At 45.8% G+C, this 12,221-nt stretch overlaps 1 pseudogene; it reads right to left on the bottom strand.

Annotated features, from left to right (window-relative positions):
* Positions 1-4,273: 4,273 nt before the first annotated feature.
* LOC141247112 (uncharacterized) lies at positions 4,274-11,596 on the bottom strand (annotated as a pseudogene).
* Between the last annotated feature and the right edge of the window lie 625 nt (positions 11,597-12,221).

Here is a 12,221-nt window from a genome sequence, read left to right as displayed (position 1 = left end):
AAAACGAACCAATGTATGATGAACGATGAAGAACTCTCCCAAGCAAGCCTCCCAAAACATAAACTAGAATCTCCTTTCAAGCTATCTACTTATATAGTCTTCAACTCAAAAGGAATAAAATAACTGAAATAAATCCTAAAAGATATGGAAATCCTATAAAATAATAATAAAAATCTCGCAAAGAACATCATCCGGGACCGTCATCTCGACCGAGATCTCACCTTCTCGATCGAGATCTTGCCTGCAGAAACTTCTGGATATACTTTCTCGACCGAGATTGCTTCCTCTCTATCGAGATCTTCACTTCTCGGTCGAGATTCCTGGCTTTGGATCGAGATTTACTTCTCTGAATGTCTTCTAAGTTTCTGTTGCTCTTTCTCGGTTGAGATCCCTCTTCCTCGGTCGAGATTCTTCACTGCTAAGGTGATATGCAACTCCACAAGCTTCGAGGCAACTCGGCTTCGCCTCTTAGCTTCTCCAACGGTGTAGGCGTGGCTAATCTTCATCTAGCTCCATCCCGAATGTACTAAAGACGAGCACAAGTGGGATCTCCAATACAAAAGCCATAAAAACGCTTACGAGCATTCCGCGAATCTACAAATGAACTCCTAACCTAGATTCCGGAATTACCACTCGTCAAGCACCTAAACACCACTAAACCTAAACTAATAGTCGCTGGTTAACACCATATAATAAGCTCATATCAAACTCCCCCACACTTAAACCTTGCTCGTCCTTGAGCAAGCAAAACAACGCTCACTCCTCCTATAAGCACAAAGGTCTACAGTAAGTATGGGAGAATTTCTACCAGCGACTATAACTCCAAACTCCGAGTGTAAACGAGCTCTAACCTAACTCCGATCTATCTTCTTATCACTCCAAGATGACCTACCCTTTTCCCTCCTTATATCTCCGCTTCATATGTCACCACTCCATAATAGTAACCAATCAAACCAAGTGGTGTGCGTTAAGCACAAGTGGGAATCCTAATCTCCTCTAAGGCTATGGGAATCAAGGGCAATATAGATATAACAATGGAAAAAAACGAGTCACCCACTCGCTCAATACACTCCTTATTCCTCCGCTTCAAATGATGTCCTAAACCACTAATCAATAACCTCAAACCAACATCACAACCACCAATCCTAATCAAGAAATCCGCATAGCACAACCACAACAATATGCATCAAACTCCAAGAAATAGAAATCTAATCCTAGAATCTAATACAACCGCCAATAGTGCGTAGTAAATCTGATGAAATAGTGAAAGGGTGAGAATGCGAAGTATGAATGTCAATAAGCTCGAAATAGAAGAATAAAAGGCCAATTACTAACTTCTTATCCCTACTTGGTGAATCCTAAAACCCGAGACAATCCTTCTACTCCCTTCTTATGTCTCCAACGCCAATAAATGATGCAATCAATCTAACCAAGTAGTCAAATAATCACAAACAATGTAATCCCGGCGTCCTTTCGGGTTTCACCAAAATTCTCTGAAATGGTAGGAACTAAATTTTATTCATTTTTCATTGGGCGCCCCCTTTTGCATAGAGTCATTTGTTACTCGCCCGGCTTTTACTCTTTCTTTCTTTATTTATTTATTTTTATTTTTTTCTAAAGCATGGAAACTGTACAGACTCTGACCCGATAACGGATATCATCTCCTTAGCAAACAAGACATCAACTCCCTAATAATGCATACTCAAAAGACGACTAAAACAAGCAAACGACTATACAATATAAACATGCAAGCAATCTACTCTCCCCACACTTGATTTGCGCAATGTCCTCAATGCAGCAAAAGAGGCATAAAAGAATAGGGAAGAGCAAGAAAACTCACAATCACGGCTCGTCGCCGCTGTCGCTACCCTCGTCGTCGTCGTCCTCATCATTTTCCTCCTCCGAGCTCTCAGCATCATCTTCATCCATGTTCGTGCTGGGGGCAGGAGTACGCCTCATCACGTACGTCGAGACGTTATCAGAATTGGATGCGTGAGCAGGGCCCTGGGGGTAGTGGCTCCGTGTGTAGTCAAAGTGCTGCTGAACAAGATTGCGCATATCAGCGTTCCACCCTCGTTGATACTCTTCAAAAGCAGACTGACGTTGCTCATACTCCCCAATGCGGGTCTCGAGGGCGTCGAACCGCCGACCGTACGAATATATGCGTTGCCCATACGCATCGAGACGCTGCCCATAAGTCTCCTACTGCGTGGACAAACGTCCCAACTGCTGATAGATGTAGTTTGGTCTGCTCGGACTGGTGTCGACGCCAACCCTCAGCATCGGCATAATCAGAGAAACCCGAGCCACTCGCGCCGGCTGTAAAAGATGGATCATATGTATGCGCAGAGGTACCCGGATCAGCTGCCGATGAGGGGCCAAAGGTGGGCTCAACTCGGTGAAAGACGGGCCCGAGCTAGAGGCGAAGTGGTGACCAAACTCTGGTCCAGGAGAAAAAGACCCATACTGCATAAGTGTGGTAGGAGGAGGAGCAGGGGGAGCAGCAGGGGCGGCATTGTTCGGGGTAGTGTCGGGTGGAATGTACATCTCCGCCCAAGTGCCCAATCGGACCGGGTGAGGTCGGGGGTAATTGATTATGTAACCTCCCCTTATACTTGTAGCCGTAAACCTCCTCATCCCCCTCCTCATCCACCACGATGACCTTCGACCCAGTCATCCAATCCAGATCATAGAGCGCAGTGCCTCGAAGAGGTTTCTCCTTGATGTTGCATTTCTTCTCGAGAGCAAGGAGGGAAATCAATCCACCCATGGCTATCTCTTTCTCTTCGGCTTCCCTGCGTCTGCACAAACTTCGCAAAAAATGGTAGCCCAATCTGGAACGTACCTTGCACACTCAGCTGAGAATGCGTGCATAAGCTGGAGCTGGTAGATCGAGATCTTGCAGTTTTCTGCGCAGTTGCCAAACCACACCGCCACCACCTTGTGTATTAATCTCCATTGAAAATATGAGCAGGTTGTATCGGAGCTGTTCGAGTAGTAGGTCTCCCCGGACCCTTTCCACCATTGTTTAGCAAAGTCCGGTGTGATCCTCTTATCCTCCACAAATTCCTTTGAAACTCCGAGAGCATGTTGTATCTCACCACGGGTGCACTTAAACTCCTTCTTGTTGTATTTCCAAGTAATATGTGTCACCTGCTGCTTATCTGGAGTGTAAAACACCTTAAACGTTTTCAAGAACGCCCTTGTAAAGTCGGGATACGTGTGAGCCTTCTTATGAATTAAGTCGCCGAGCCCGGCTTTGTGGAATATCTCTTGGAGTAAGTCCCATAAACCCATTTTCTCCAACACATCTCTGTCAATGAACCGTGTCTGAACAATGTTGATGAGGTCTATCCTCTCCCTGTACTCTTCCATATTAGCCTTTCGCTTCTTAGCGGAACGGGAAGACATTTGATCGAAGCGAGAATACGCGTTAAATCAAGCCAATGGGAAGAATCTCGATCGAGAAATCTGAATCTCGATCGAGAAATGTAGTTCTGAGGTTTCTGGTGTAATATTCTCGATCGAGAAGTGGGTCTCTCGGTCGAGAATGAGCTGCTGGATTCTCTGGTGGTGTTTTCTCGGTTGAGAAGTGGGTCTCTCGGTCGAGAATGAGCAGGCTGCTTCTCTGGTGGACGTTTTTCGATCGAGAGATGTGGGTATCGGTCGAGATTCTGGCCGATAATTCTCCTCCTCCAGCGAAATTGCAAAATCCACGAATCATCTTCTCCTCGTCTCTTCTTCAACCCAAATGCGTAGGGAGCCTTGGTAACTTGATTTTCGGCCTACTTGTGTCGATTTGAGTGAGGAAGGTGAAGATTTGGGTAGATTTGGTGATTTTTGGGGTTAGGGTTTTTTGGATGAAATTGGGGATTATGGGTGGAATTGGTGGATGTAGTTCAAGGAGGTGGTAGGGTGGGTGATATGGACGGGTTTATGATGAATTTGAGGGGTGAAGGGGCCGAATTCGGAGCTTGGGGGTTTTGTTGGCTATGGAGGTTGGAGTATGGAGAAGATGAAGTGTGGTGAGGAGGGAGGAAGGAATGAACGGTTCTCGACCGAGGAAGGGTTTGTTATCTCGGTCGAGATGATGTTTTTTTTTTTTTTGTTGGCACGTTTCTCGGTCGAGAAATGGGATTCTCGGTCGAGAGACGTGCCGCTGAGGAAGAAAAATGTCGTCTTGGCTTGCTAGGTTTGTTTCCTCTCCAATCGGCCGTCATACGTTGCTTCCTTAGTAGTACTCCCTCGGGTTGCCTCCCGATCAGCGCCTTAGTTATCGTCGTGGCTCGACGCGGTCCACTTCTAGGTGGACCGTCTCTGGCTCCTTGAGAGCCATGTCCTCTACCACTTCGTTGGAGAAACCGCTATAGTAAGGTTTTAACCTTTGGCCATTGACCTTGAAAGTGTTGTGGTCGTCTTTGTTGAAGAGCTCTACCGCTCCATGAGGAAAGACTCGGGCAATAATGTAAGGCCCGCTCCATCTAGATCGCAGCTTGCTCGGAAAGAGTTGAAGACGCGAATTGTAAAGGAGGACCTTGTCCCCCTCCTTGAATTCCTTGTGCAGAATGTGCTTGTCATGCCACGCTTTGGTTTTCTCCTTATAGGTCGTCGCGTTCTCGTACGCTTCTCGGCGTATCTCTTCCAGCTCATGCAGCTGCAACTTCCGGTGCTCACCGGCTTCATTCATCTCCATGTTTCATTTTTGGACTGCCCACCATGCTTTATGCTCAAGCTCCACCGGCAAATGACATCCTTTTCCAAACACAAGGCGGTATGGGAACATCCCGATGGGCGTTTTGTATGCGGTGCGATAGGCCCATAATGCATCATCGAGGCGGAGACTCCAATCCTTCCTATTGGGAGCCACCGTCTTTTCCAGCACACCCTTGATTTGCCGATTGGAAACCTCGGCTTGACCATTGCTCTGCGGATGGTATGTTGTAGAAATTCGCTGAGTCACCCCGTACTTCTTCAAAAGAGCGCTCACCGTCTTGTTATAGAAGTGAGTTCCTTGATCACTAATAAGAGCCTTGGGGATACCGAACCTAGCAAATATGTTCTCCTTAAGAAAACCTGCAACTACTTTGGAATCATCAGTTCTGGTGGCCTTTGCTTCCACCCATTTGAAAACATAGTCCACCGCAAGTAATATATATAGATTCCCGAAAGAGCTAGGAAAAGGTCCCATAAAGTCGATCCCCCAAACATCAAAGATCTCGCAAAAGACCAATGGTGTTTGTGGCATCTCATTCCTACGAGAGATTTTCCCCACTCTTTGACACCTATCACAAGTTTGACAAAAAGCATACGCATCTCTAAAGATGTGTGGCCAAAAGAAACCTGTGTCAAGTACCTTTCTAGCAGTTTTATTAGGCCCGAAATGCCCTCCACATGCATAAGAGTGACAAAAAGTAAGGACGGATTGTACCTCATTATCCGGGAGACATCGTCGGATTACCTTATCCACGCAATGCTTCCATAGGTAAGGATCGTCCCAAACATAATACTTCGCTTCACTCTTGATCTTGTCCCGTTGAGCCTTGGTGCATATAGGAGGGAACTCCCCGCGGACGAGGTAGTTCACAATGTGTGCATACCATGGCTTGAGGGAGCGGAGGGCGAGAATCTGAGCTTCGGATGCCTCGTTCTTTGTTTCTGGGGGTGCTTCTCGATCGAGATTATCGGTTCTCGGTCGAGATTCTGATTTCTCGGTCGAGAGTTTAGTAACTGAGCACTCTGTTGAACTCTTCTCGGTCGAGAGGATGGATCTCGGTCGAGAAATTGCTGTTTCGATTCGGCAAAGAGATTCGTCCGGGAAGTATCCTAGACTCGGCTTTGCTTCTTCTCCCCCGTCATGCACGATGCGGCTTAGATGGTCCGCCACAGAATTTTCGGACCCCTTCTTGTCTCGTATCTCCACATCGAACTCGCCCAATAGCAAGATCCACCGGATGAGCCTCGGCTTTGACTCCTTCTTCGTCATGAGATAACGAAGAGCTGCATGGTCGGTGTGGATGATCACTTTCACGCCAAGTAAATATTGTCTGAATTTGTCCAAGGCGTAGACCACAGCAAGTAACTCCTTCTCGGTGGTGGAGTAATTTTTCTGGGCGCCGTTCAAAGTCATCGAGGCGTAGTAGATAACATGCATTGCTCGCCCAACTTTTTGTCCAAGAACGGCTCCCACGGCATAGTCACTTGCGTCGCACATGATCTCGAATGGGAGAGACCAATCCGGCGCTTTGATGATAGGAGCTGCAGTGAGGTGTGACTTCAATGTGTCGAATGCTCTCTTGCACTCGTCGTTGAGGTCAAAAGTCACCTCCTTCTTCAATAGTTCACACAAGGGTGTCGCGATCTTGGAGAAGTCTTTAATAAACCTGCGATAGAAACCTGCATGGCCTAGAAAAGAACGAACTTCGCGGACATTAGTAGGATAGGGCAGAGACTGAATTACATCAATCTTTGCCTTATCGACCTCAATCCCCTTAGAGGACACAATATGACCTAAAACGATGCCATGATTAACCATAAAATGGCACTTTTCAGAATTCAAGACCAAATTGGTCGCGACACATCTTTGTAGCACAAGTGTCAAATTATGTAAGCATGCATCGAATGAATCGCCATGTACCGTAAAATCATCCATGAATACTTCAATGAAATTCTCAACAAACTCGGAGAAGATGCTTACCATACATCGTTGAAATGTACCGGGTGCGTTGCATAATCCGAACGGCATTCTGCGGTATGCGAAGGTGCCGAAAGGACATGTGAAAGTAGTCTTCTCCTGGTCTTCTGGCGCTATAGCCACCTGGAAGTATCCTGAGTATCCATCTAGAAAACAGTAGAATGCGCGACCCGCAAGACGTTCGAGCATTTGGTCAATAAATGGTAAAGGGAAGTGGTCTTTGCGAGTTACCGCGTTTAGCTTGCGGTAGTCGATGCAGACACGCCATCCCTTCTGCGTCCTTTGTGGAACCATCTCACCGGCTTCATTCTCCACGACAGTGATCCCTCCCTTCTTCTTGACGACTTGAGTCGGGCTGACCCACTTGCTATCAGAAATTGGGTAGATCATATCAGCGGAAAGCAACTTCAGCACTTCTTTCTTCACAACCTCCATCATTGGAGGATTCAATCGTCGCTGGGGTTGCCGGCTTGGTTTAGCTCCTTCCTCAAGTAAGATCCTATGCATGCAGGTTGCGGGGCTTATTCCCTTGATATCAGCAATGGTCCATCCCAATGCTGTAACGTTGTTCTTCAGAACCTGCACTAGCTTCTCTTCTTGTACTTCTGTGAGCGCGCTGGAGATGATTATTGGCAAAGTCTTCCCTTTTCCAAGGAAAGCGTACTTCAGGTGTGAAGGTAGTTCCTGCAGCTCAGTGGTGGGTGCCTGTATAACAGAAGGGAGCGGTTTCTCGCTCGAGAATGTTAGTAACGAGGGCCCACCGGCCAAAAGGGTACCTGGAGCATCTAATTGTGCTAGTTCCTCATGTATATCACTAGTAAGAATCATATCATGCTCATCAGAAGTTCTTATGCTATTCTCTATAACAGATTTCAGTGAATCAATCCCACACATATCAAACGTTTCTTGCACAATAGGATCAAGTACATCAATAGAGAAAACAGAGTTATCATTCGCAGGATGCTTCATAGCTTCATAGATATTGAAACTAACAACTTCCCCATCAAACTCTAAAGTGAGCGACCCACTTGCTAGATCAATTTTAGTGTTAGCTGCCTTCATGAAGGGTCTACCCAGAAGGATAGGAGAAGCTTGATTATCATGTTCCATATCTAGCACGTAAAAGTCAGCTGGAAATATCAGACTATCAACCATTACCAACACATCTTCGACTATCCCTTTCGGGTAAACCGTCGATCTGTCGGCAAGTTGAATCACAATCCCTGTCTCAGTCAGGGGTCCTAGGCCAAGCAGTTTATATAAAGAGTAAGGTAGAACATTAATAGAAGCACCTAGATCTAGCATGGCCCTATCAATTTTCTTCTCACCTATTATGCAAGGTATACTAACCATACCTGGATCCGAACACTTCTTTGCCATCTTTTGTTGGAAGACAGCTGAAACTCTCTCGCTTACTTGCACCTTCCCTTTTCCTTTAAGCTTTTGGTTCCTCTTGATGGTGCATAGCTCCTTCAAGAATTTGGCGTAACGAGGAATACTTTTGACGAGTTTAAGTAGAGGGATGTTTACCTCGCACTTGCTAAACGTCTCGAATAACTCCTTGTCATTTACTGGTTTGCGCGTCTCCTTTAATGCTTCAGGGAATGGTGCAGGTGGCTTCTCGGAGTACAGAGGAGGGAAGTTGGGCCTCACATAGTTCTCTTGACGAAGCTTGAAGTCGCCTCGATCCTCGTACTCGTCTTCGGGCTGAGTTTTAGAAGTTTCTGGTGCAGATCTCGATCGAATGAGCTTTTCTCGATCGAGATTTTGACTCTTATTGTTCTGCACACCGTCATCTCGATCGAGATTCATACCTTCTCGACCGAGATTGGTCATTCTCGATCGAGATTCCACCTTCTCTGTCGAAAAATCTTCACCTGAGTTTCTGGTGTCATTTTCTCGATCGAGATCCTGTCCTTTCGATCGAGATTTTGCCCAGATCTGTGATTTTAGCCTTTCTTCTTCAGCAACTCGGACATTCCTTCCGTATTCTCGATCTAGCTCGGCTTGGACTTCAGTTGTTGATCTTCCGTCCACCATCGTCTCATCTTCTGAGCTCCCTTCAAGTATTTTCCCACTCCGGAGATGTATGGCGCTGACATTCTCTCTTGGGTTCCTCTCGGTTTGAGAGGGGAGACCCTTGGAGATAGTTGCTTTTATCTCCGAGACCGACTCCGCCAGCTGTCCAACTGTCTTCTCAAGGTTTTTGATGCTGGATTCAGTTGTCTGGACATGCGCGGTAAAGTGCTTGGCTAGGGAATGGATCATATCTTCGGTGGATGGCCCTTGCTTCTGCGGAGGAGGTGGTGGAGCGCGATTCTGATAGTTCAAGTAGTGGTTCTGAGATTGACCACCATTTTGATCGCTCCACCGGAAGCCAGGATGATCATTGCCTCTCGGATTGTAGTTGTTGTTGTCGAACCGAGGCCTAGAGGGTCCGTAACCCCCTACAGCATGCACTTCAGCGACGGTGGGATCTTGTAGTTGTGGGCACATGTCAGTAGGATGACTCTCATCAGTGCAGATCCCACAAGCTCTAGCTGGCCTCTGATTCTGATTGCCAACTTGCATCCCCTTGATCAAAGTAGTGAGCTCAGCGAACGCACTTCTCCAATCATCACCGGAGCTAACAGCACTAGCCGTTTTCTTCGTGTAGGTTCTCCCGAAGCTCCGTGTTCCGTCAGCAATATCATTTAGCCTCGTCCGGGCTCCGTCGGGAGTCAAGTTCATTACGCTGCCCCCACAGGCAGCGTCTACCAGCCGCCTCTCATGATCTAGCAACCCATTGTAGATGTGAGTTACCAGATCTTTCTCTTGAAACCCATGAAACGGGTTGCTGGCGCATAGTTTATTGAATCGCTCGACATAGTCGTAGAGCGACTCATCATCTCCTTGCTCAAAACTAGCGATAGCTCGTTTCAGAGCCACCGCCTTCTTCGTGGGAAAGTATTTATCAAGGAAGGCCTTCTGCAATTTAGGCCACGTGTCCACTGTGCCGATAGGGATCAGATAGTACCAGCCTCTTGCAGTGTCCTTCAGCGTTAAGCCGAAAGCTCTCATCTTTAGCTGTTCCTCGGTCACATTACTAGGTCTGCTGCAGTTGCAGATATCATGGAATTCACTCAGATGCCTGATTGGATCTTCTCCTGCCAGGCCGTGAAATTGCGGCAGCAGATTTATGAAACCTGTTTTGAGCTCAAAGTTAACGCCAGCAGCTAGGGCAGGCAATGTCAGCCCCAGGCGTTGCTGCGCCAAATCAGGATCGGCGAGCTCTCGCAGAGTTTGGTTTGCCATTGATTCAGTCACTAAAGTTGCTAGAGATTCTCGCAAAAACCGCAGGTGCGTCCGCTCTATCTCTGGATCAAAATCAAGCAAATCTGAGTCAGTAGCACGGGTGTGGACCATAAGATAGATCCACACCAAGATTAGTAACAAAATAGAAACAAACTATAAATCTGGCTCCCCGGCAACGGCGCCAATTTTGACGGAGGCGATTGTCGTGATCGCCAAGATCAAAGTAAAGTCCCAACTCAGATTCCACTAGTACAGTGGTAAGTAGGGGTCGAATCTCTTAAGAGAGTCAGTGATAGTCTATTTCTATGATGCAACTAGAACGTAACCAGAGGGGGGTTTTGTTGTTGTTTGTAACTAACGTATTTAAATCAATGAAAGTAGTAAGAGATTGTTGTAACAATGATTGGTAGAATGAGCTCACTTCCTTTGTATCCACACAATGTTCATGATAGATTGTTGATCATCGAATTCTACTAACATATGTTCATATCGTATAATTTAGTTGTCCTACTCTTTGTTTGTAAATAGCAACTAGTCCAAATAGTCCTAGAAACCCTTATTGTAAGCAATAACCAAGGAAATCCCAAGGTTCAAAAGCACAATAGCATAAAGATCAAAGATAAGTAGGCTCATGCAATACCATTGGCAAATAGCCGATATTGACATGAGTTCATAATCTCTACACAATAAGCACTCGCAAATAGTCTATGCAAATCATGCTCGCTACCTAAAGGTCAAGGCTTTTCAAATAGAATTGTCAAGTCCTAGCAATATGAATGATAATAACTAAACCTAGCGTGCACTCTAGATAAAATCAAGATCAAACAATAATAATATAAAGCACAAGAGATTATGAAACAATCCTCAAATTAAACCAAAACATATGAGTTTGAATTCTCACAACAAATCTAAGAACAAAGGTTTCAACTTGGAAGTGAACTACAATGGATTTAGTTACTCATGGCCATAGAAGCCATGAATAACAATGGATGAAGGTAGAAAACGAACCAATGTATGATGAACGATGAAGAACTCTCCCAAGCAAGCCTCCCAAAACATAAACTAGAATTTCTTCTCTTTAAGCTATCTACTTATATAGTCTTCAACTCAAAAGGAATAAAATAACTGAAACAAATCCTAAAAGATATGAAAACCCTATAAAATAATAATAAAAATCTCGCAAAGAACATCATCCGGGACCGTCATCTCGACCGAGATCTCACATTCTCGATCGAGATTCTTCCCCGTATAGATTCTGATCACTCCTATCTCGACTGAGATCACACATTCTCGATCGAGATCTTCATTTCTCGGTCGAGATACATCCTTCTCAATCGAGATCTTCACTGCAGAAACTTCTGATAATACTTTCTCGACCGAGATTGGTAATTCTCGATCGAGATCTTCACTTCTCGGTCGAGATTCCTGGCTTTCGATCGAGATTTGCTTCTCTGACTGTCTTCTAAGTTTCTGTTGTTCTTTCTCGGTCGAGATCCCTCTTCCTCGGTCGAGATCTTCCCAGTTGAAGTGATATGTAACTCCAACAAGCTTCGAGACGGCTCGGCTTCGCCTCTTAGCTTCTCCAACGGTGTAGGCGTGGCTAATCTTCATCTAGCTCCATCCCAAATGTACTAAAGACGAGCACAAGAGGGATCTCCAATACAAAAGCCATAAAAACGCTTACGAGCATTCCACGAATCTACAAATGAACTCCTAACCTAGATTCCGGAATTACCACTCGTCAAGCACCTAAACACCACTAAACCTAAACTAATAGACGTTGGTTAACACCATATAATAAGCTCCTATCAGACGGGCACTGGAGCTTTCGACGATCGCCAAAAATTCAAGGGTGGCACAACGAAGGGGATGGCTGGCCTTCGGTGGGTGAAAAAACTAACTGGGCTTATGGATAGTGGGCACGGCTAGCTATAGGCAAAAACTACAAACTTGAAATTTCGTCGGCGGTGGCAAGGGCTTCACTTTTTTGAGCCGGTCTCCGGGCGGAACAAAGAAATCCGAAGGAGTGATTGATGGATCTGGGAAGCGGGCACTGGGATCAACCAAAGAACAACTCAAAAACTTGGAAGCGGTTTGGAAACTTGATAAACACTTAAATTACTCGCCATGCCTTCAAATCGGGCAAATGACATGTCAAACTGTAAATCGGGGAAGCATGAACCCAATGGAAGTGGTGGCAAGCGCAGGTTTTCATGGAATCTCCCAGAAAGTCACT

The sequence above is a fragment of the Phyllobates terribilis genome, unplaced genomic scaffold (assembly GCF_046119375.1).
Source record: "Phyllobates terribilis strain yellow unplaced genomic scaffold, ASM4611937v1 Scaffold_2816__1_contigs__length_104948, whole genome shotgun sequence".
NCBI classification, from domain to species: domain Eukaryota; kingdom Metazoa; phylum Chordata; class Amphibia; order Anura; family Dendrobatidae; genus Phyllobates; species Phyllobates terribilis.
Note: the sequence above shows the minus strand (reverse complement) of the source record. Positions and strands in the feature narration are given on the sequence as shown.